The sequence below is a fragment of the Canis lupus genome, chromosome 34 (assembly GCF_011100685.1).
Source record: "Canis lupus familiaris isolate Mischka breed German Shepherd chromosome 34, alternate assembly UU_Cfam_GSD_1.0, whole genome shotgun sequence".
Taxonomy (NCBI): Eukaryota; Metazoa; Chordata; class Mammalia; order Carnivora; family Canidae; genus Canis; species Canis lupus.
Window position 1 is genome coordinate 15352892 of NC_049255.1, and position 26621 is coordinate 15379512.

At 39.4% G+C, this 26621-nt stretch overlaps 1 long non-coding RNA gene across 1 annotated transcript; it reads left to right on the forward strand.

Moving 5' to 3' along the window:
• Positions 1-460: 460 nt before the first annotated feature.
• On the forward strand, positions 461-26439 carry LOC111093869. Its single transcript, XR_005383540.1, has 5 exons — positions 461-892; positions 12267-12357; positions 15631-15697; positions 20053-20103; positions 26340-26439. It is a non-coding gene; the product is annotated as an uncharacterized LOC111093869 (long non-coding RNA).
• Positions 26440-26621: the final 182 nt, after the last annotated feature.

Sequence of the window (26621 nt, forward strand, 5' to 3'; positions counted from 1 at the left end):
TGAGCGTCGGCCTTCGCTCTGGGGATCGAAATCGAGTCCTGCGTGGGGCTCCCTGAGGGGGGCCTGCTTCTCCCTCTGTCTGTGTCTCTGCCTCTGTGTGTGTGTGTGTCTCATGAATAAATAAATAAATCTTAAAAAAAAAAAAAAAGCCAGAAAAAAAGTGAAGAGATTCAAAATGAAACTCTCTGCAAATTGTAACTAAAAGGAGTAAGTGCCACCCTTGTGTTGGAGTCACAGACGCTCATGCTACTGATACTCTTCTATTTTGCACTCTACAAACATGTGTAATGAAAACAACAAAGTGTATCGGAGTCTGCAAGTCTTCTATCAGGCTTGGTTAAGCTGGAAGGTAAGAAAGAAAAAAAAAAAGAATTCAACCTACAGGACTTTTTTTTTTTTTTTAAGGTTTTATTTATTTATTCATGAGAGACATGGAGAGAGAGAAAGGCAGAGACACAGGCAGAGGGAGAAGCAGGCTCCCTGCAGGGAGCCCAGTGCGGGACTCGATCCCAGGACCCTGGGATCCCGCCCTGAGCCGAAGGCAGGTGCTCAAGGTCTGAGCCCCCCCGGGGGCCCCTCAGCCGCGGGTCTTATAACCTGTTTGGAAGTGGAGGTGCTTTCTAACTGAGCAAATACGCCTTGCTGAGTGGGACGGCCTTCAGGACCCAGCGTGACCACAGGGTTAGTCTTTGGGATCCCTATAATCTCTCGATCCCTGGACTTCCCGGGAACCAACCGGCGCACTTTGGGGTCAGAAACTTGGAATAATTCAAGTCCTAGCTCTACCACTAACCAGCCAGTGCTAGGTTGGCCGGAGGCACTTTCCTCCAGGAAGATGCATCAAACCTGACGCCGTCCTGCTGGGAGATCGCGCTCGCCTGGCTCTTTACAGGTAAAGGAAAGGGAGACAGAAAAGCCGAAACCCTCGCCCAGTGCATCCGCCTCCAGGTCTGCTTGTGTCCCTATCCTGTGTCCTCTTAGCCGCCCTGCGCCTTCGGGCTGGCCAGGTAACACCGTCGTCCCCCTGTGCCCCTATAAGGGTTGTGCGAATGTGGTCCAGAGCAAGACACCGCGCAGGGAGGGCTTTGGCTGCTCGGCCGGCGGGGCCTGCGCACACCCATCTGTTGTTTACGGAGGCCCAGGGCGCCGAGCGCCCCCGGGGAGCAGGGTCTGCCTCCTGCAGTGCGCCTGTTTCGAAGAAGTTTCCTGTCCTGCCCCTCACCACCCACTCGCTTCTGTCTGCTGTCTCTTCTGCTGGCCCTTTTCCCATAGCAGTTCATGTTTGCCCTGCAAGTGCCAGAGCATTCATCTTTTCTGCCTTGAATGATGTGCCCATTTGCATATCATGCAAACAGCCCAGCTGCTGGAGTCCCAGTTAGTAAATAACGGTCGCAGTGTTTGTACCGATTTCCCCCGGGGGCTTCTGGAACCTGCTTGTCCAACCGCCAGGGAGAAAACCGCATCTCGCTGAGTTGGAACCTCTGCGCCTGTCTCCTGACCTGAATGATCGCTTCGTGCTGCAAATGCACACGTAACCCTCTCCCTGTAGACGTGCGCTCCGGAGGGTGACGGCCGAAGGAGGCTGGTGGATGGCCAGCAATGCTCACTCACTCTTACATTCATCTTGTCTAGTTCCATTTATTGATCTCTGCATTTTGAATATGTTTTCTCCGTATACCTTCACTCCTTAAAAACCATTTAATGAACACCAATAAAAAATAAATTTATTAAAAAAAAATTTAATGAAAAACTCAAGTATTTAACATATTCCACAAACAGCTGCTTTCAAACGTAATCAGTTATGCTCTTTATGAACATCGTTATACAAGTTTTATAAGATCTTAAGTAGAGAAATGGCAATGAGCGAAGAACCGAACTGTAAACTGCAACAGACTGCAAGGATTCGAACATCATAAATCTATTTTTTCTTCATTTTTCCCCATTCTTTTTCATTATTAAAGTCGTTTTCCTTTTTTCTTCCTAGGAGTACAATTTACACAGCAAACCCAGAGTCAGAGTTAGCTCTTCTGGAGCAGCTGAGGCTGCAGATGCAGAAGGAAGATACACCCCCTTTTATAGTTGCACTTTGTCTATCACAATGTAACTGCTCCGTTTATTGGCACTGAACCAATCAAATAGATTTTATTTTCTGTGACCCCAATCAGTACTCTTTAAGTGATGTTTATATTGACTCCTATTTTTGTAATATTTTGCAATTTTTTTTTGTCAGAAGCTGAGTAAGATCTAGTGTTTCTTAATATTCATATATATACATATATATAAATGCATGACTATTTCTATAGCATTTCAGGTCATGCCTGCTTTAAAAAAAAATTCATGGGCAGCCCCAGTGATGCAGCGGTTTAGTGCCTCCTGATGCCTGGGGTGTGATCCCGGAGAGCCAAGATCGAGTCCCACATTGGGCTCCCTGCATGGAGCCTGCTTCTCCCTCTGCCTGTGTCTCTACCTCTCTCTCGCTCTCTCTGTGTCTCTCATGAATAAATAAATAAATAAAATCTTTTAAAAAATTTCATTTAACCAGCTGCTAAAAATCTGATTATTGGTCATACAGGGTCAGCCTAAGTGAAGCCCTGATAAAAAATAGTCAGTGGTCAGCTTGCAGCAGCTGCTGAATCCCTAATGAAAATATCTAAAGCTTAACAGTCTAATGAAAATATCTAATTATTTTACATTTTAATGTTTTGGTTTGCACGAGTGTCATTGCACCAGAACGATTTTGCCAAGAACTGTTTTGAATTCTAAGACCTGAAACATAGGGATGTTAGGCAGAAAGAAGCAAAGTTACATCATAAAACTATATGACGTTTCTTCCAGCCATTCAATTCGCTGTTTAACGCTTACAGCGTCTCTCCCCTGGTCCCTGTGGAGCACGGTGAGGCAGATTGGCTGCCTCCGCCCAGCATGCCGCCTAGCTAACACCTCTGAGAAACGTCCTAACAGGATGCACATACCAGCCAACAAACCCATAAGTGCAAAAAAAAAAAAAAAAAAAAAACACTTTTTTCTTTTTTTTTGTTTATAACAACTCAGTTTCTGACTTCACTCTAATGTTGTGTGTACTTCTCCATCAGCTCTTTCACTGAAGCTCACTCTCATGATATTCTCATCAAGTTTAATGGCTTTACATACTACCCATTCATTGGCAGATCCCAGACACATCTCTGCATCCGGACTGCTCCCCTGAGTTTCAGACCTGTGTGTTCAAACTGTCTCCAAGTCTCCACTTAGATGATTAGCATCTCCCAGCAAATGAGTGCAGAACAGAACCCCTGCTCTTCCCTTCCAAATCCACTTGCCCTGCAGTCTTCCTTCATCTCAGCTAATGGCAACCCCATTTGTAGTAGTTCAAGATGGAAATCTCCATGTCATTCTCTCACCCCATATCTGATATATATTTTTAAAAATTTTATTTATTTTAAATTTATATTCAGCCAACAGATAAATACATCATTAGTTTCAGATGTAGAGTTCAATAATTCGTCTGTTGCATATAACCCTGTATCTGATCTGTCAGCAAATTCTCTTGGTCCGTTTCCAGAAGACACCCAAACGTTCAGCCACTTCTCACCCACCTTCATAGCCACCATCTTGTAAAATTACCATCATTTTTTATCTGGCTTTATTGCAAATAACCTTGTAATTAGTTTCTCTGCTTTTGCTATCCTTCCTCAACTCCTTACCTCCCATCCTCTCACCTCCCTTCCTCCCACCAACCACTGACTCCCCGCACCCCAGCAAGTCTATTCTCAAAGCAGAGTTAATATAACAGTATAAGTCAAATCATATTACTTCTCCACTCAAAATCTTCAACTCCTCCATTAAAATGGGGTGCTTCCCCATTCATTGAGTAAAAACCAAAACATCTTTCTAATGGCCAAGAAAATTGCCCCCTGCCCTTCTGATCTAATCTTGCTTTGCCACACTGGCCTGGCAATTCTCTGAACACCCAAGGCACCTTCTACCTCAGGAACTTTGCACTTCCAATGCTCTTTTCCAGAAATTCTCTTTCCTCAGATAGTCACATTGCTAGCTCCTTTGTTTCCTTCAGAGGTTCACTCCAAAAGTCATTTTCTCAGTGGAATTTTCTCTAGAAACTCTAACTGGAATTTCGACTCCCACTTTTCATATCATTCTTCCTTAATTTTTTTCTCCTTAGCACTTATCACTAACATCTTAAATATTTTACTTATCTTGTTTATAATCCATCTCCCTTATTAGAGTAGCCTCCAGGAAGGTAGTGATTTTAGTTTGTTTTATTTACTACTCTGTTTCTATTGCCTTGAACAGTGTCCAGTAATAGTTGGTAATATACATATATATAAATTTAATGTATAAATATATTATATTAAAATATAAAATAGTATGTTATATATTAATATGTCATATTAATATATATGTTATTTATTATATATGAATGCATATTATATATTAATATGGTATATTAATATATAAAATATATGTCATATTAATATATATTATATATTTTATTAAGGTATAATTGATATATGACAGTACATTTATTTTGGATGTACTGCATAATGATTCAATATTTGTATGTATTGCAAAATGATGGTATTCAATAAATATTAGTGGAAGGAAAGAATGCACAGATTGTGAGTAATTGATCACATTCTTATTGTAACATTGACCACTTCAGCTACTTAAATGTGGATCTCCCTCTCATTAACCGGTTGCATCAAGCAGTGTCTCATCTACCCTTACCCTATTTTACTTTCATCCTTCTGGATGACATCACATATTGACTTTCCTGTGACTATAGAATCCTGTCTTCAACAACTGGCAAGATGATGGTGAGTGACAAGTCTCTAGGGCCATTCAGAGCAAATCTATCCACTCCTTCACATTCCTAGGTTCTATCTGAAGCAGCAGAGAGAAGGAACAGGAACTATCAGGCATGGAACTCACTATCAGGCAACAACTCAGTCATCTCATTATTGTTCTAAAGGCAACATCGATATTTCTGTTGTTCCAGATTTTTTAGCAGAACCATCTGAATCTTGTCTGTTTCAGTCATACATTCTTAGGCACAAGAGAGTGGTTTTTAACACTTAAGGGTTGCAGGCTATTTCCATTAATTTTGTCCTGAATTCTTTGCAACTATCATTAATTTTTTTAAAGGGGGGACCTAATTTTGAAGCCAGACAACTTTAGCTTGGTACCTAACTTTGTAAATAACATTTTATTGAAACACACACAAAATAAAATAAGATACAACACAATACAACAAAATAAAAGAAGACAAAAGATGGAGGTTCTTTTCAGGAAGGAGATTTACTTTAAAACATCATGGCCTACTTTTAGAACTCTACCCTAAAGAAATAATGACTAAAGATCCATGAATGGGGATACTAACCACAATTATATTTATCATAGTGAAAATTAAAAAGCTCATTGTTTATAAGTAAATGTTAAATGGAATCTTTTACAGCAATTGAAATGCAATTTTGCAGAACTTGTTGTGGTAGAGTGTTTAGTGTTTAGATTTCTTGAAATTTGATTTATCTCCTGGGAATGATAAGGAAAGGAGAACACATCTTAACAGGCTTATGAACTGCAAGTGCTTTGAGAAAAAAGGCAAAATAATAACCTTTAATTGGCCAGAAAGACCTCATCATGAGAATGATTTTGTTCCCAATTTTATTTAACATTGTTCTTCTATATAAGAGAGCAGTTGGTTTATTAATAAGATCTCCACCTGGAAGAAAAAAAATCTTGGACATGAAGGACCCAATAAGAAGCCCCCTTTCTAATATATGGATCAGAGAGGAAGGTGGACGTAACCTTACAAGTTGGCACCAGTATATTTATTGTCTAAACTGGGACACTCCTGTAAGTGAAAGAAGGCATTATTATTAACAATATATGCCAGAACAACACATATATTCTGGGAAGGGACAGGCAAACTGGCACGCATGGTCACCTCCTTAGAGACTGATTTTGCCCATAGAATCCCTGGAGAGTACCTGGAATCTGGCTTCAAGGGACACAACTCACATTATCTCTGGCCCATTCCAAACTGATGGGGAACATCTGAATCACTAGGGAATTCTCCCTTGTGGCCAGGGCCAGGACATTTAGGAGAGCTGGGTCATTGGAAGCGTTTCCTTCCTTGTTCAGTGCACTGAATTATCCAGTTTTATACAATTTCTGCGTATGATCCTCATTAGCTGAGAAAGTTGAGAGAATTTGGTTAAACTCTTTTCCTTTGTTCAGAAATCACCTGAGTATTCTTGTACATGCTTATGAAATCACTGTTTCTCAAACTTGCCTGAAAATAAAAATTATGTAGTAGGGGGTAGCTGTTAAAAATACCAATTCTTGGTATCCACCTCAAACTTAGTGAATTTGTTCTCTTATGCAGAATTCTGAAAGGCCTATATTTTAAACAAGCTCTTCAGATTATTCTATTCAATAGGCAAGTTTGAGAAATGCTATTTTATATAATGTTAAGTTTTAAGAAGTAGTATGAAGATTATATTCTCAAGTACGAGATATATATTTTCATACATATATAGATGGATATAGATGGATCAGAAGGAAATACAATAAAGAGGTTAATGTTAAAAGAGTGATAACCTCCAAGATAAGGACTTATGTTCTACTCACTTGCCTGTATTTTCTTCGTGTATGGTGAGTTATGATCAAACATAAAAAAGCATTATTTTAATATTATTGAGCCATTTCATGTATATACTTAGAAGCCTACCTAATTCTTTTTCCTTTGTATATGAGAAAATACTCTGAAATGTACATACTAAGGTTGTTTCTCTGAGGTTTCTCCACCTCGGGGAACTTCATGCAGCCATGTAGGTTGAGTGCTACACAAGGCCAGGGGTGTCCTTTGAGCTAGGTTCTATTAAATGGTGCCTCCTAGCGTTGTGCAATGTACACTTCTGCCCCAGTGCCTGAAAAGTCATTTACCTTGGATTAATTCTTGATTTAGAGATTATATGTAGAAAGGCAGGGTGATTTGTCAAGGCTTTTGCATATAAATAAGTAGCTAAAGCTACTTCTATAGGAGGAATTAGTGAAGATAGCACTAATGTGAATGAATCTGGATAATCTTACAGGGAAAATTCTTTTACAGTGGGTTTCAAGTTGAAACATCTTGGCTATCTTAATATTAGAATTGGCTAAAGCCATAGGTTGCTGTAAACCATAATCTCGAGAGCCCCAGGGCCTAGAGAGGAGATGAAGTAGATTTGAAAAAAGTACCTCAAACCTCGTTATTTACCTATTTTAAGTAAACCTGACATCACACATGAGGCTCAAACTCATGACCCTACAATCCAGAGTTGTATATTCTACTGACTGAACCAGCCAGGTGCCTCTCAAGCCTCATCATGTAAATTGCTACCGTGTTTACCACAAGCCTTTCCTTCTCCTGGATATATCATGTGGTTTTGGTTTTGTCCATGTAAGCATATGTAGTTTAAATATTTGAAATGAGAAGATGGGAATTTATTCATTTTTTCAAGTAACCAAGAAATACAGAGAGACGTTAAACTCTGTACGGAAAACAAAAGTGCATCTGGCTTGGCTTGAACCCTGCTACAAAGGAGTTGACAATATAGGGGAAAAATAAGGCTTGTAATTAACCAATTAAAATGCAAAGAAGAAAATAATAAGTGCCATATTAGGGAGCACTCAATTGAGGAAGAGCTTTACCTACAGCTTTGGACAGGTGTACTGGGAATTAGGGAAACCTTTCTGAAGGAGAGTCATTGCAACAGATTCTTGAAGAATTGATGATGGAGTTTGACGACTTTGGTCATTTAGAAACATGGAAGGAACCATACATCCGGTGCAGGCCATGAATAAAGGCCCAGAGGTGGGGCCATCTGAAGGATGACATAAACAGCTCTGCTGGTAGAAGGGAAGGGCAGCTGCACTGGGTGGCCGAAGCTGAGCTAGCAGGTTCAGGTGATTTGGCACAGCAGCGAAGAAGCCAATGCTGAAGCACTAATTCCTCCATGGAAAGGTCAATGTTGCTCTGCATATGCTCTCAAAAAGGGATCCAGCTAAATCCAGAAAGCAGGTATTATGATCAGAGCTCAGCTGCTTATCTAGCCTCCTAGAAGGTAAAGCCCCATTACCTTCTTAGTCATGAGAAGTGAAGGCCAAGCAAATGTGACATGAAGTGACCAAACAAGACTGTGTTGCACAAGGTTATTTTATTTTTTACATATAGTTGGTAATGTTATGATTGAAAAAGAATATATTGTTGATTTGGGCCATTGGCTATGACATAGAGATGCCTTTTACACAGAATCCTCCTTTGTGGTGTATTTGCTATGAAAATATCTTATATGCCTAACAAAGAAAGGTTTTTTTACTTTGTCTTTCTTATATCTCCAAAGAGCAAGATGATTTGAATCCAGCATGCATAGACATTTGTATTGTTGTTGGTGGTGGTGTGATAAGTTTTATTGTGTCAATTTATTCATCTTTATAGTGGGCAAATGGGATATGGAAGGAATACAGATTATGGAATATGGAAAGACTTAGAATATATTCTATATTCTATATATGGAATATGGAAGGAATTAGAATATGGAAGGAATATAGAAGAATTAATGAGGTATGAGTAGATAATGATTAATTGATTTTAAATCTGAAGGATAGAGGCCTCTGAGGACATCAACTTTGGGGGTCTTAATGGAAAAAAAAATAAAGAAAGAGACTTTCAGTTGTTTGGTCATCTGGCAAAGAGGTACCAGAAATAGCTGAATATCACCCTGGTCCCAGAACTGAAAGACAGCATCCTGATTTAACCTCAATAACCCTTTACCCACTGACCCTTTTGTTTTACCACGCTGAGCACCATTCTTTCCTCCGTACACTAGTCATTATGTTTTACTTCACAGCATTAATAAGAAGATAAAATAAGTATAGTCTAAAAATAAAAGTGCTCTATAATGCAAACTAGTAATAATAATTATTGGTATAATCTGTGGAATATCTAATACATGTTGGGAATTGTGCTGGAAGCTTTAAGCTATCTTAAATCTTCAAAATATCTTTTAAAGGTAGGTATTATCTCTGTTACAGAAAACAAAAAGGTTTAGGGAGCTTAAGTGACTTATCTAAGGTCACGAAGCTTGGGTTATGGCTACAGGATTTATACCCAGGACTGTGAATGTCCAAGACTTTGCTCTTTGCCATTTGAACTGTTTTTGATTTATTTTCTGGGTTTCATTAATTTTTAAAGCTCTCCTTGGAAATGAACTAATAATAATAATAATAATAATATTTTTTGACTGCTCATTATGTAATGTGCCAGGCACTGTTCTACACACTTAACAAGTAAAAACACATTTAACCTTTAAAACTCTATGATGTAGTTTATATTATTACTTCTATTTTATAGATGAGAAAATTCAGGCCAAGAAAGGTTAACTAACTTGTCTAAGCTAGTAAGTAGCTGAGCCAAAATTTAAACTCAGGTAGTCAGCGGTGATGAAGTTATTTAGAAGGTACACTATTGCAAGGCAGCAAGAGACTTCCTGACTTTTCATTGATTATAATGCCTGATGTAAAGTTTTCCTAGCAGGTACAATTTACACAGAGATTAAAGTATAATATGCATTTATGTTCAAAAGTTGTGTTTATGTTGCAAGTATGTTTCTGTCTTGGATCTATTTTTGTCTATCATGAAATGAAGTTCAAGAAGTCATGTCTATGAGTGTTGGTATACGTTTAGCTCTGTAAAAACTACTCTCTTGAAGATCAGTAGACATTTATAGTTACAGAAATGGCAAACTGATAGAACATCCCCTTTTTATTTTCAACTTGGAAAGCTGTACAAATAAGTTTTTTGCCTTATTAATTTTCCAAAAGAGTTTAAGGTTAGATGGCTTGTTGAAACAAATCTTTTTAGCAAGATTAATTTTAAAGTTCGACATTATGAGTATCAAATTAAGCTGTCAGCCTGCGAAATGATACGGAGAGAGATGCGTTACAACCATCCCCTCCCCCACCCTCTGCAGAAACTGGTAAGGATGAACAGGAATACCAGAGGCCAGGAATCACATTTTAGTAATTCTTTTCTAGTTATGTCAGATTTCTAGCATGCTATTAGAGACACATGTGTCATCCTCACCATCAACCAACATATCATTGCTGTTTCAAACTGTTACTAGAGCTGTTGACACAGAATATTGTGTCTGTCGACAGCTCCAATTAGCTGGCGTGTCTGACTGGTGACAGCATGGTCTACTTTTGTTTATGGGGACGGTGGGAGCTGTATCTCCGTCTCCCAACCTCCGGTGGCAGACAGATGGATAGAGCTATATAATCATCAACGGAAGCGTGTGATAGTCTGTCTTCACAAACCATCATGCCGAGCAGAACCAACGGCCTTTTGTCTGCTTTTAGAAATGACTGCAAGATCCCTCCCATCTGTCAAGTCATGAGGGTGAATATATACAAAATGCATCATATATATGTACATGTAGATCACAATGGATTGGGATGTTGAGGGGAAAATAAATAAAAGTCGATGTGATATTTAATTTGTATCACATCAGCACGGAAGATGTTTTTGCCTCTGCACTAAGTTTATAAAATGTCTTTCTGTGAAATGATTTAAAAATAAGCCAATCATTGTTTTATTATTATTTACATTATACCAGTTAGGATTGTTAAATGACATTTTGTAATATATTACATTCTCTACCATGAATGGCTTTTCTTTTGACATGTGGGAAAATCATTGGCCTGGAATTTCCTATATGTCATCTTCTCCGCTAGTTCTCAACCTCTCCTCATTGAGAGACATGTGAGAGATGATGTTCATGCAGAATAAACCCACCTTATGAAGCATATCTGGATGCGTGCAGGGTATATGGCTCAGAATTCCACTCTTTCCAACAGAAGAAGAGGAATGAAAAACAGATGATTGAGAAGGATGCCATTATAGGGCAAGTCTGGAATTTATTTTACCTAAAAATGTAAACCATTTTTAAACTTTATTAGTTTTATTGTTAGATATGATTCATAAGCAGCTATTATGTGACTGGAAACCACTGACCTAGTTTGTCAGCTCATCTCTTGTCCTCAGTTAATGGTAACTCACCCCTCAGGTTTCAGCTCAAATGTCATTTCCCTGAGAAAACCTTGCCAGGATGCCCATGATACATATTCACAACACTCTACTCTTTCCCTTCTTAGCACTTACTGCAGTTGGTAACATCATCTGTGTAATTATTTGATTAACTTCTGCCTCTGCGTCGAGTTCCATGAAGGCAGAGAGCAGGTCAGTGTTGCTCATCAATGAATCTCTGATGTCCAGCATGGTGCCTAGTACCCACCTGGGGCCCAGTATAGATGTGGTGTTCAGGTGGACTCATACTACAACTTTTCAGATAAGAGAAGTACTACTCTTCTGGTCTTCTAAGACTACAACTGCCTGTAAAGCAGTTACATGTCAGCCTAGAACTAAATGAGGTAAATGGTGATGGTGGGGTGGACCAGGTTGTGCCTTAGGCAGAGGGAGTAACATCATGAAGCTTCTGAAAGCCCGGTACCATGCATGGAAGAATGGGAGGAGACGTCTAAGGAGAGTAAGACTGAGAGAAAGGCCTTCAAACAAAAGATCACCTGTAGTAATCAGAGGCCAAGCTGAAACTCTGGCTTGGAAAACTTGAAGAGATTTATTCTCACCTTCTATTCATGGGTAGTAAATATATCAGTATCAGTCCTATCCGCACCGTATCCCAGCAAACATGAGGACGAGACTCATGAAACCTGGTTTGATAGTGATATCCCACATATCAAGTAGATAAGTGGCATGAATGAGAAATAACCATTTGCCGTTTTATGTGACTGACATTTGGGGTTGATTGTTATGACAGCATAACTGGGCCCATTCTGACTGAGGTGGAAATCTTGACATTATACCAAGTGATCTGCGTATACCTATATGTCAATTTATATGATGAACATAAACCATGTTTTTAATCTACTGCTCTGTACCCAACAAGTTGGCTGCCCTTTAGTAGAAACTTGAAACCTTTTTTTGAATTCATGTTTGGAATTTGAATATCAGTGTTTACTCAACTGATAGCTCATTGAGGGCCAAGCCATGTCTTATACATTTTTGTAACTCCCACTGAGCCCTACACACTTAACACAGTAAGCATGACTGTTGAGTGAATGAATGGATTGCCCCTTCAATACTTCTTTTCCTGACTGAAGCTTCTCAATTTCATTTTTATGCACAGGTTCCACATCCCAGCACTTGCAACCCAAAATTGTAGGCCTATAACGGATTGTAGTATGAATACCTATAAGCAACAGCCTTGCATTTCTGAGGTAAGTAAGGAATTTTCTGACCCTTGGATTTAGTTTTGTTTCCTTTGCTTAGCCAGGCAGTGGTGGCCCATTTTTTCTGCAATTCTTAATTTCATGGACTTTGGATCTTGGAAGAGACATTTTAAAACTCTGTTTATTTAGCTTTCTCTTTCCAAGACATTTTCACATTTCTTTTTCATTTGCATCTCCCTGGAAACCCTAGGAAAAGTAGTTAAGGTATGTTTATCCCCCATTTGATGCATGGATGAAGTAAGGTTCAGAGGGGTCACCCAAGTAGCAATTGGGATATGTACCATTGAGTCCTTGGCAGAAAGTTTTATTGTGCTAAAGTCAGGAAATCAGATAAATACCTTACTGTGCTTTATCACCACTTTGATTTTCCAAGAGGTAGAGGTTATTGCTACTCTGAACTGATTTCTCATTAGTGAGGTTATGCTTGTGAAGGAGATGGTGATTATGGGAGAAGATGTGTACATTTTTCAGACTTAAAAATGGTTGAAAGAGGGGAAATTAAGCACAAATATGTTCTTTAGGCATTCAGAATGCCTTTTCCTCCCCATATCAAAGAAATGTCTCTCAAGAAATAGCATCCTTCTATGGACAGAGACTTTAAAAGGGAACATAGCTCAAAGGAGATAGGGGGTCTGAAAAATGTAATTCTGATCATATATTCATGAATAATCCCCATGTGAATAAAGGTAGGCACATCTAAGGAAGCTTTTGTGACTGTCAAGGGGGCTCTCTGATGAGCTGATATTTAAAAGGACTCAGAGGAGAGATGGAAGAAGGGAAGCACAAAGATGGGTAAGACTGGCCGAGCAGTGCCTGAGAGTAAGAGGAATAGACCATAGGCTGCTCAGCTACAGGTGACCTTGGACAGGCCAGTCTTTGCTTGTGTGGGCCTTGTAGCAGACATTTTTTCTTCCAGGTTTAAGATTTAAGATTCCCAAACACTAAACATCCAAAAGCGTGATCCTAAACAGAGTTATTTAAGTGAGAGCAGCCCAGGATGAGTGGAAGCTGATAAAAAAAATGCCAAACACTATAGAGTTGCTTTCAAGCAAGGGAAATGAGAGAGAGAGAGAGAGAGAGAGAGAGAGAGAGAGAGAGAGAGCTATAAAAGTGAAGGTGGATGGCATGGGTAAGCATGTCCTATAAACTGTGGGGAGCAGAATTCGAGGAGGCCTGGTTCTGATCAGTGTTAGGCCCCTTCCTTGGGGAATCTTTTGCTTTGTTACCAGGAATCACTTCTATTTGCCCATGGACTGATCTAACAGGAAGAATAATCTTTAAACTGAGAGGGCAGAACAAACAATGCAAGGAGGAAATGGAGTGAAGGCAGATGAAGAGAGAGAGTATCAAGTGCCCTTAATGAGAAAACGTTCTATGATCGCAAAAGCAGCATCCCAAGATGCTGAGACACCTGAAAGATATGATCAAAGGACCAGTCTTGCTGCTTCTAAGAAACCACAGAGAACAGAAGAGTCAGAAGACTGAAGGATAAACACCATCCCAGGTTTCTAAAGAGATAGAAGGATAAAGCGTGTGTCTGATGAATACAATATTGTTCTCTAGCAAAAATAGGATACATTTTTCAATTAGAGAGTTTGTGAGCACATTGTGATAAAAGCAGCACACATGAAGAGTCAACATGACTCTCTAAGAAGAAATCCTGGTTATTAAACACACACACACACACACACACACACAGACACACACAGACAACAGTCCTAGACTGGTAGTTATAAGCAGAACTATAGCCTACAAAGATGTCCTCATTCTCATTCCTGAACCTGTAAATAAGTTAGGTTTACATGGCAAGGAGGATTTAAGGTTGTAGTTGTTAATCAACTGAATTTGAATGCGGAGATTGCCGTGGTTTATCTGGAAGGGCCCAATGTAATCACAAAGCTCCCTAAATGTGGAAGACGGAGGCAGAAGAGTCAATGTCAGAGTGATGCCTTGAATGAAAGACTCCACTAGCCGTTGCACCTTTGGAAATAGAAGAGTTCCATGAGCCAAGGAATGCTAACAGCTGGAAAAGGCAAACCCCCCCAACAATTCTCTAGAACCCACAGAAGGAACACAGTCCTGCAGACACCTTGATTTTACCTCAGTGCGACCCGTTTTAGACTTCTGATCTCTAGAACTGTAAAATAATAAATTTGTGCTGTTTGAAGCCACTGAATTGGCAGCAATCTGTTTACAGGAGTAACAAGAATTTAACGCAGGAGGTACAGAGAGTGTCTTGACTCCACAAAGTCTCTGAGAGATTTTCTTACAAACCTGATGGGAAAATTGATTAGTAATATTGTTTAGATGAATTTCCAATTTCTTGAGCAATCATTTCATGTCACCCTGACAGAGATTGCCCTGCATCCTGCCACAGGACTCTGCCCTGGGTTCATTCAGTCATTCAGTCACTTAATAAATATCTGCTGAGCATATTTTTTGTCACAGGCACTGTTGTAAGAACTGAGACTTCAGCAGAGAACGAGAAAACAAGGTCCCTACACTCAGAGTTTACATTTCAATGGAACAAACAGACAAAAAACAATTTCTAGTAGTGATGTGTACTTTGAAGGAAAGTCAAGCTGACTATGAGAATTAAAAGAAAGCAGAGGATGCCTTTTTCTTTTCTTTCTTTTTCCTTTTGGATAGAATGGTCAGGAAATGAGTCTTTGGGGTGATATTTGAGCAGACAACTGAAAGCCATGAGAAGGTCTGATGAAAGAACGTTTTTAGGAGAGAGGAGCAGACAGTGCAAAGACCCTGATAGGAGAAAGAGCTTATCATGTTCTGAAGACAGCGAGAAGGTCAGAGGGGCCAAAATTAAACAAGCAAGAAGGAGAGTAATAGGAGATAAGATAGTAGAGGAAGTAGATCATACAGTGTTTGAGCAGTGGTTACCCATGAGGCATGGTTGGTCTCCATCTTTGATTCTCAACCTCAGAGCTACGACAAGAGAGAAGAAAGCATATTGCTTTGAATCTGGTCGCTTCTTCGTCTGCGGCCACTGTTGCTAGGGTTTGGTATCTCTTACTCTAATACTGCTCACGCTCCTCTCTCTGACCTGAGAGGTAAAGGACACAGAATAATTTACTCCTCTGTAGCATAAATTTAGTTAAGATTCATTTGGCTGTATCATTTCTAAAACCTCTTTAATCTTTACGGTTGTATGATCATGTAATTAGCTCTCCCACAGGACCACATTGCTACTGGTCTATAGCATCTCATGGGTGACAGCAATATCCACTCTTCTTTTCTCTAAAGGTTACCCTGGGGATAGATTGCAATGAAATGTCTGAGAGTTTATTACAAGGATTAGAGCTCCACAAATGTAAGTTGCTATTGTTAATAAATGATATTTTTTTGTTTCTTATTCACTCTTTATAAACCATGGTCATTTTGAGTTCTTACCTAATACTCTCAATGGACACCCTTCTACTTAATAACACTATGAACCCAAATAAAATTTGAATAATCAAAGGAATAACAGTAAATGATTCTAGGGAAATTCCCACTGAATACCATGTACTGTTTCTTTTTCTTTGTATATTGATTGTGGGTCCATTGACACTCCAACCTCAACCTTCTAAGTGGTTGGAATTGGTGTAATAACTAGGCAAACTAAGATACATGATAGTGTGGTGACTGAAAGTGTAGACTTTGGGGTTGAGTCTCAGCTCTTTCATTTCCTAAGTGTATAAACTTGAGCAAGTAACTTCACTGCTTTGTGCCTCAGCTTTCTCATCTGTAAAATGGTACTAATATATGAATCAATTTATGTAGAGCACTTAAAGCAGCACTTGGCACAGAGAAAACACTCAACATAAGCTATTATTTATTAGCTATATTAATTACTTAATCCTGCATAACAGTATTATCACAAACTTAGTGCTTAAAACAATACATTCGTTATTTCATGGTTTCAGTGAATCAGGAGTCCAGGCTTAACTGGCTTAGCTAGGTCTTTTGCTTCAGGAGATCACAGGCTGGAATCAAGGTATTTGCTGGGGCTGCAAATTCATCTTGACTGAGGAAGCATCTGCTTCCACACTTGTAAGATTATTTGAAGCATTCTGTTCCTTGCACGTTGTTGGACTGCGGACCGCAATTTCTTTCTGGCTTAACAGATGAATGTCATTCTCATCTCCGTGCTACATGAATCTCTCCATATAGAAGCTCACAGCATGGCAGCTTGCTTCTTCAAAACTAGCAAGGGAGAAAGAAAGAATCACATACAAGCAATCACATATCTCCTGTCACCTCTACCACATTCCATCGGCGAAAAGTGAGTCACAGATCCTGCTCACTCTCAAGGAGAGGGAACCACACAAGGGCATGAATACTAGGATCATGGGGGCTATAATAGAGTGTGTCTGCGATGTCTATTTTCTCAATTCCCTAATAAATGTACTTCAGAGAGAGGAGACATATCATATGTGCAACTGTTCCCTTATGAAGTACTGAAAACTTGATCCAACTACTTCATTGAAATTGTGGTTATTAAAGGTGGTAAAATACCTTGCTAGACTTTTGTCCCATTAGATCATAAAAGCAATAGGCTTTCTGTTGATACCAGTGTAGCTGAAATATTAGTCAAATATTTGCTTTTGCTATATATTATAAATGATATAAATTCATGATGAGCGATTCCTAAATACCCTCCCCAACTAAGGAGTTCATAGTTCTGTTGTTACCTTACAAACGAACTGAATTAAAACAAACTCATTCGGTTGTAAAAATTTGGTGTTTTATTTTATATATATAGTAGGTAAATGAACAGAGAAATAAAGGCTCAGATTTAGAGAAAATTAACATCTTTTTTTTTTAATTATTTTACTGAAAAATCCTCATCTTTTTAGTAAAGAGTAAATCTCTTCCTGAGTGTAAAGTTTTTGATAATTTGTTCTTCAAGACTATGTGCTGTCTTCTTGTGATTCTTGCTTTGTCTTCCAGGCATTTGCAAGCCACCTACTTCATGATGTGCCCTGCTTGCCTCTTCATCATGATCTCATGCCACTCTCCTCCTTTCTCATGATGCTCTAGCCACATTGGCCTTCTTTCTGTGTCTCACACTCACCAAGATTTTCTGCCTCGAGGTCTTTTCAGTGCTATTTCCTTTTCATGGAAAATGCCTCCCCAAATTGCTCACATGACGAGTTCCTTCTCAGTATTCAGACCTCAGCCCCAACATCCTCAGAGAGGCCTTTCTGGAGTTCTCAGGCTAAAGTTCCCTTTTGTCCTGCCACAAAGCCATCTATCACAGGAGTTCTTGAGCTTTGCTGTGCATCAAATTCCCTGGAGAACTTGTTAAAAACACAGATTGCTATGTCAGAGTTTCTGAGTCAGTGGAGCCCAACAACTTGCATTTCTAACAAGTTCCCAGCTGAAGGGCCAAGGGCCACACTTGGAGAGCCACTGATCTATCACATCCTATTTTGTCTTTTTCATTGCACTCATCACTTATTTTCTCAGTATTTATTTACTTATTTATTAGACATTAGGTCCTATGAACATTAAGGACTATTTAACAAGTTATTAAAACAGTGTCTAGCTGCCTGGTATATAGTTTCTATTTGATGAAAATAATAAGTAGATTGATATATGGAAGAAAATTCTACTAGAAGGCATATTGGTTTTGGGAACTAAATTGGAGAATCCATTTCTATTTGTGGTTTCACAACTAGATATTAAAGATTGCTAAGAAAAATATATTTTAAGCTTGAAAATACAATAATTAAAAAGAAACTATTTGTGAATCTATCCACATATAGCACTAGGTTGCCCTAAAAATTATATGAGGGTTCGGGACAAGTGTAACGTTAAACAGGTTAATTTTATAAGTGGTATGTATTAGTGAAAACATTTCAATAAAAATCTTAAGCTCAATGTATTTTAAACAGGGTAAGTTTTAATTTTATCTGGAAAATATATTTTCCTCTCATTTTATGCTTTTTTCTCTTTCCTGTCTCATAAGAATAAGAAGAATTGTGTTTTTGCCCTGGCTGTAGATTGATATATCTGTTCTTCTATCCCCAGAGTGTTTCAGTCACTTTCTTTCCTTTCATTATAACTGTGACATCTTTGTTAGCATACATTCATCATCAATTACCTGCGACACCTGTGGATATCACATGCAGAATGTAAATCTTTTTAAATGAAGAGTCTAATTAGAGTTGGTATAAGCTAATTATGAGACATATCTTGCAAAAAGGATAAGCCAGGAAAATATACAATAAAATAATTTTATTTTAAAATATTTAATATTACATATTATTATATTATATTAACACACAAATACACAGACACACAGTCTCAAAGTCACTGTGAAATTGATTTCCACCGAAGGGTGTGTTATGAGGTTGTGTACAAATATCATCAAAGAAGTGAAGATCTCGCAGTTATCCCCCTGATTTTAACCCTGACTGATCAGATCATAAATTCTGTCACCTGAGTTGACTATGGTGACCAGGTGAACCTGATCTGATACCTTCCAGATCTCACTTCCAACTTATATTGAAAAGATATTGCTGTTGAGCAAAATGCAAATATTTATGCTCAGGTCTAAGCAATTTCAGCAAATAGCCAATGCTTACAGCCTTCTTCATCTCTGAATGAATAGCTTTTGATTAATTGTATTGTAAAGCAAAGTCACAAAATCTTGGGTGTTATAGTTAGAAATGGCTCTAGAGATTATTATTTTTTAAAGCTTCTCCTTTAAGAGATAAGGATATTGACACATAGATAAGTAAAGTGATTTTCCCAAGGTCACACAGGAAGTTAATGGCTGAACTAGGACCATACTCATGTCTCTGCAGTGCTCTTTGCCTCTGGCACACTTTTCTCCCACTGTTCACATTCCATTTACTGTTAGGTGACTTAGAGAAAACCTACTTGATCTAAGCTACCACAAGTTTTAAACAATGTGAAAAATTAACTTATAATTATATACATATATGTAATATTGCCATAATTTCATATTTCCATTTAAATTGTATCAGAGCTTGATATGGACTGAATTGGGTGTCTCCCTCCCCCAGCCCTGCTAAACTTCTATGTGCAAGCTCTAAGCCCCAGTGTGACTATATTTGGAAATAGGGATTTTAACGAGGTTATTAAGGTTAAATGAGGTCCTAAGGGTGGAGGCCTTAATCCAAGAGGACTGGTGTCCTTATAAGATGAGGAAGAGATACCAGCAATACACATACATGGAGGAAAGGCCATGGTGAGGACTTTGCAAGAAGGCAGCCATCTGAAAGCCAAGGAGAGAGGTCTCAGAAGAAACCAAACCTACTTCTAGAAAAAATAAATTTTTGTTGTCTAAGCCACCCAGTTGGTGGTTCTTTCTTATTGCAGCCCTAACAGATGAATACAGGGCTGGCTCAAAGTCAAGTGTTACTCCTAGACAGAGCTTTGGAACTGAGCCCAATTCCACTCCTCCCTCCCCCCCCCCCCACCTTGTTTCTGTTCTTACACTAGAAATAAAGCTACCACATCTTGCCCATAGCTGTATTGTTCCCTTGGTAAACAACTAGGTCTCTTTAAAAATTCTTTCTGAACCAGAAATGTGATTCTATTTGGCTGCACTCACATATCGCACATTAAGTTCCTGCCACCAGGGCAGGAAGGCTTTGCCCAGAAGCTCACCTCTTGGGACTAGTTGCTTCTTCCTCTATTTTCTCTCCCTAGTTTCCTCCACAGTGCAGTCATCTTCCCAGTCACATTTAAGAGGAATAGAAGGTAAGAACAGATAAAGAATGTTTATCAAGGAGAAGGAATAGAGGTAAGAACAGATAAAGAATGTTTATCAAGGAATAAAAGGTAAGAGGAATAGAAGGTAAGAACAGATAAAGAATGTTTATCAAGGAGAAATTGTAATTGTGGGTGAAAATAAGTGAGCAGAACTCTACTCCAAGTCTGGTTTGGAAGATGACCATTGATTTTGGAGATTTGGTGAGAAGAATATTGGATTTGTAACATTATTACATCCTTATCATCATGCACACAGCTCATACCTTAATTTCATGAGTGAGTCACCAGAATAAATGTGTTAGGAGAAAGTTTTGAGATGGGGCATCAGCTGGCTGCAGCCTTCCCTTTTGTCTCTGAGTAAAAAGAAACGTTATAATGACTGAAGCTGCTTTGAGTTAGAGTCTCCATGTGATTCTGGTTCCCTTTTTCCTGCCCCATGATGCCCAGCCCTTTGGACTGGCCTTTGGTGTTCCTCTGCTTGTCTGTCCCACCCGGCTCACCCAGACTGACATCACAGGCCTTCTCAGCACTAGTTCCACCCTTCGGGCTCACCCTTGCTCATCTTCTTCCCAGAAAAATCTCCTTCTTACCTAAATTCTGCCAGTTTTCAAGGACTCACCTTAAGTTCCCCTGCCTCTAAGAAACCCACAAAGATACTTAATCATCTCAATCTTGCTTTTTCCAAATTGCATTGCAATTTGTCATTACCACATGATTAGTTTCTTAGTATAGACTCTTTGACCCATAAATTGTCTGTTTTTAACTCTATGCAATACTAGTGGCTACATAGTCACTAGTGGCTACTAGTGTCATAGTGTCATAGTGTCATAGAAGAAAAAATTATGGGTTTTAGAAATAGATCTGGGTTAAAATCTCAGATCTGCCATTCATGAGCTGAATGACTTGAGTAAGTTACTTAGCCTTTCTAAGTCCTAATGGCTTTGTCTGTAAACAAGGGTAATAATAACTAGTGTTTCTAGTGTTTTTGTAAGAATTAAGTTAAATGAGAACATGTAAATGGCATGCTTCCTCCATGAATATTAGTCCTCTTTTCTCCACAGTTAATAATGTTGACAGTTATTTAGACTTATTCAATTTATAAAGCACTTTTCATATATATTCTATCAGTTAAGAGCTCTTTCCTTTGTGGGATGATTCTAAGACTCTCTGTGGATGGGAATTAAGTTATCGATGTTTTCCATACTGGAAAGCTAGAAGCATACAGGAAACATTGTATGTTCAGTCAGTTCCAAGCACAAGGCACGCGGAGATCTCTATCACCCTCTACAGAAGAGAGGAGGAAGCTAACAGCAGAAGGGAGCTAGAGAAACTTGTGGGCTCTAACACTGGTTCTCTTGTCCATTTATCCAATACATAGTGTGCACAAAGTCACCATTTGATCAAGGGCCAATACCATAGCAGGTGTAATCTAGTGGGTGGCAATCAGAAATTAGAATCTTAAGAACAGCAAAGTCATTTCTGTGACAATACACTTTCAGGACATCAGTCTTCTTCAGATAGATGCCATGAAGAGAAGACACAAATAACAGAGACATTGGGACCATCTCCCAGAAATGGAGAAAGGGAATCATCTCAACCCCAGTCAAGGGCTCCAGAATCCAGGGTAGAGTCCAATTTCCAAGATAATAGAAGCTGAAGTTATGGCCAAGCTGATGAAGATCAGAAGAGCCTAGAAGCCCAGATGTGTGCCCGGGGTCTTGGTAGGCAAAACAGACAGCAGATTCATGGTAACAGGACTAATTTCAGGTCTCACCAGCTGGTCACCTGGGCCCTGTTCTCTTCTTTCTGCTTGCAGTCCTTTGAAAACAGTTGACCACCTGGTAAGCTTGGCTTGAAGTGCCAGCCAAGGTAATAGGCAACAGCCCTTGATTCAGGAATATACCAGACATCTCTCTCACTGATCCTTTTGTTCTCCCTGTCTCTACATGCCTTATAGCTCCGACTCTGTATACTTATTTCTCGTCCATCTTTGGAAAACTCATTTAAACTGCCTTTTCAGGCTTAACTCCCTCACATGCATACACATCCAAACATGACTTTTGACCCTGCATACACTCATTTAATTTAAAACAGTGTCTGCCGTTCTTGGAAAAGGTGTCTGCAGCATTTGCTTCCAGCCCTGGCCATGGTGCCCTCACTCTTTAATTATAGCCAGCCTCTTGGACAGAGCAAGACTTGCCCTATTCTGGTTTGGCCCAGGGACCAGACAGGGGATGGGATGGGGTCTGGCTGAGCATGCTGTAAAGAACCTCAGTAACTCCAGCTGGAGGAGCCAGGGCAAGGTCACAAGTGACAGACACAGAAAAAGCCGTCTTGATTCTTTTGTTGGGAGACAACCATGAACTTAGGAATAATTCTGCCCTTGAGAATGGGGAGATTTAATTTTTAACTTCAGGCTCTTGCCTTGGCTAGCTTCCTTAGGAGCTAAAATAAACCATCTGCTTAACTTCCTATGCCCACTTGCTTGCTGGAAGAATTGTTTGTCTACCCTCCCACCTGGCTAAAGCTCATAGAGGAAAGAAATAATGATGCCCAGAGGCTTTTCCCCAGTGTCTCTTAAAAGCATCATGAGATTTCTGTATCTAGAAATGCATTTCCTGTCTTATTCCTTAGTCATTTTTGAAAGACTTTTCAGCATTTTCATTGGCTTTATTTTCCATTCAGAAAAATGGAGATGGTTTCCTCAGTACCACAGTATAATCAAAAGATACTTTTCCAATTACCTTGATCCCAAATTTATAGCATAACTGAGTGGTATATATATCCTCATAGATAAGAAGACATTCAAAGTAATAGCTCCACACTAAAACACATAAAGAATTACACCCTTCTGATCTGTAAACTGTAAACAGCTACACATATGCTTTGTGGAATGCTAACCACATTGCCATTTCAAAGAGAGTATGACTATTTCAACTGTCCCAAGTTTTTAATTTCACAAATTTTATATAAAAGTGAGGACTTTTAAATAGTACAGCTGGAGGAGCACAAGGAAAATGGCTTTTCAGGACAAACACCTTCAGTGGCTCTCCATGGTGTAAAAATCAAAATTTCCTTATCACATAATATCTTTGCCAGTTTTCCCACAAGGTAACTTCCTGACTTTATCCTCTCCTCTCTCCTCTAAGTGATTTTGTATCAACATAACACACCAACCTCACAGAAAGAAAAGTGCCCTCCCTGCCCCAAATCACACATTTAAGAGTAGTAGTTCATTGCTTGTTAATGAAATCTTAACATATCTATACAAACTAGATAAACTTCACTCTGACCAAGAGTTGCATCTGAGTGAGAAGTTCTGGCATGGAGTACAGTCTAAGATGTTCTGCACTGCGGGGAGGTCTTGCCCTGAAGCAGAAGGGCAGCTATGTATGAAACCCTGCAAAAAATACTTTCATTTTCACAGAGAAAAATCTATGAACATCACTTTCTAGAATTCTCACAGAATTCTATGAAAGCAGAATATAGTTCAGCTTTTTCTGCCATCAACCTCCCTTCCCCCCACCACCTCCAAGATCCAAACTCAGAAGTAATATACACAAAAGTGTTTAATGCATTTTTAAGGCCCTGATAATACTAGGTTCTTGGAGTCTGAGTTCCTCTGAGGGTACAATCACAAGTGTGTATGTATCTGCATGTTTGCGTGTGTGCGTGTGTGCGTGCGTGTGTGGGTATGTGTCTGAACTGGAGTGAATGTGTGCATGTTTGGATGGCCGGTGGGTACATTTTCATGCATTTGGCTCTACCCTCATGGTCTGTATAAGCCATATTGCCTGCTGTTGCTAATCTTGGGACCTACCCTAATTCTTGGAGTTATTGCCCCATTTTTCATTGTAGGATAACAAGTATCTTGACTGTAATCTATTAATTGAATAATTGAATAAACTTGTTTCCCTCCAGTGTGAGCATATTGTTTGCACACAGTGTCATCCTGGGCCCTCCAGCTATGGAAGGCCTGCCAGATATGTTTATTAAACCCCCTGTGCTTGGAAAGAACACAGAAAACTGTCATCTAGAGCAATACAAAAGTGCCTATCTCAGCTGGAGATCTTGCTGTTATGAATAAAGGAAGAGTTTGTGGTACAGTTTTGAGATGTAAAGAGAAAAAGCTTCCCCATGGTGCAAATGTGTTGTAACCCTCAGGCGAGAAAAAAATATTGAATTGTTGCTGGCAGTACAATGTAATCATTGAGTTAGTGGCAGCTATGTTTCTAAGCTTCTTAAGGTAAAAATCATATTAATTTGGCCTTCTCCAAAGGACATTCCAGGTTGTTAAATGGAACTGTTGAAACATTTTTCGCTAATGAACCTAGCCAATGAACAGCCACTTCCACTTAAGTCAAATACTGGACAAGTTGGCAGAGAGAGAGAGAGAAAGAGAGAGAGGAGATGTGCAACAGTGGAAGCTGTCTTTTGTTAACTTTAGGCTACACTGCCTTAGGATATGTTTTCCAAACTCCTGAGGTTCAGGCATTTGACCCAGGTGGTAACCAAGTGAGCAGCATGATGGAAACCACAGTGATGTACTCAGAAAAGCAAGTGAGTCAAAACTTGGCCTCTTTCTTTAGAAGGACAGAACTCATGGTGCACCTCCTGGGATGATGGGCATGAGGCCAGGAGCTTTCCAAGATGCTATCTTCTAGACAAAAAAAACCCACTCAGCTCCTGAAAATGATGGCTTTTGCCCTTCAATTTGATTCCTTAAGTCATTTATGAGTCACTTAGACCTCACCCTTGAATGGCATCACTCATGCAAGGCCAGGAAAAAAGCCAGGTGTGCTCTGGGATCCAAACTGAGATTTGAGGTTCTCTTGTGGCAGGCAGATATCATTCCACGTGATACAGAAACCTATATTCTTGTGGTAGGGGTCCTCCATGAAGTGTCACTGGAAAAAATCTGTGTTTCCCATAGCAAACAGGCTACAGGAGCCTACTAGGTTCACTTGGTGTGCTAGTCTCTTGGATACTGAGAGGATAATTTTCTTGACAACCAGGTCAAACTCTTTGTAGGTTCCTCCTCCTTACTTTACTGTGTGGGATCAGGGTAATGCACTCAACAGAGGGGATTAGTAGCTAAGGAAGTGAAACTGAGGACCCCTTGACTGTTTATGCTTCAGTATAATGTACTAATTGATTCAGAGAGGCAGTGTAGTGTAGCGAAAAGAGTCGAATCTAAAGCAACACTGAACTAGGTTTATATTCCTTAGACTTGTAGACACGGGCCAGCCACTTAACCTCTCTGAGCCTCAATTTCAAAATCTACTGACTGAGTTTAAAAGTGCATAATTTTTGAGAATTAGATATGTCTGTAAAGAGAATAGAATTATATCTGGCAAACAGCAGAACCAATGACTTTAGCTATTGCTGTTTTTTTTTTTTAATCGATGAAATAAAAAGTACCTAAAAGACCCAAAAGAGTAAATCCAGATTGCAAGGGTCTTTACAATGCAAGGAGTCTCACAGGCATGTATTCTGGGGAGTCTAAGAGGTTCTGCCTCGGTTTGGAGCAATTGGAACCTTGTTTTTAAAGCTCCTTCTGCAGTCTGGCATGCTGCTGGTACTTAACCTGAGCATGAGTCAGCAGGAGGACTATTCAACAGATCTTGAGCCTCAAAGCCAGGCAGGAATCCCATGCTTGTATACCAGAGTTTTCTGTGGCCTTTGATGTGAGGCTACTCATTTGTTGATATATATAAGAGAAAGAGAGAGAGAGAGAGAGATAGAGCGCTTAGTGATAAGTTTTTAAAAGTGCTTTCAAAATACAAAGTCTTTAACACCGATATTGGACTAGATGGTTAGTGGTTTTATTAAGGATGTGCCCCATATATTTAGGATACTTCTCTGGACAGGAAAAAGGAAATATTCAGAGTTCTAAGATATGACAGGAGAAAGTGAGAATAGCAATGGAGTAAAATACCCATTTGTGAAATTAGCTTCTACAGAAGTCCAGAAAACTGGATTTCTACACTCAACCAATTTTCCAAAAGGGAGACAGAAGCTCTCCAGGACTTGCGAGAGATGCAATACTTTGGTGTTTCAGCTCTATATGATACATTCTAAGAAGGTAGCACCCTGAATAACATAAGCTGACTGTCCATCATGTGGCAGACCATTTAGAGACATTGCCTATTTATTGATCTCAATGACCCTGCAGGGAGGTAGAAGAACATTTTTATTTTAACGATGGACAAACTGTGTTTCAGAGAGTTGAAATCATCTGGTCACTTTCACACAGCTCCTGATGTTTGACTCCAAATTATGACCTTTCCTTAACATCATACTGCTTCTAATAGAACACAAAGGCAAGTATTTTTCCTCTTTACATCTTGGTTGGAGCTTCCCAGCATGCTTTGCAGCATGAAATGTAACAATAGTCCACCCTCAAGGGAACAAAAGCTGGGATAACTGTGTTACGTACCTTGGTATTATTTGCGTGGCCAAATAAAGCTATCTTGCTACAGATGTAACCTTCGATAATTTATTGA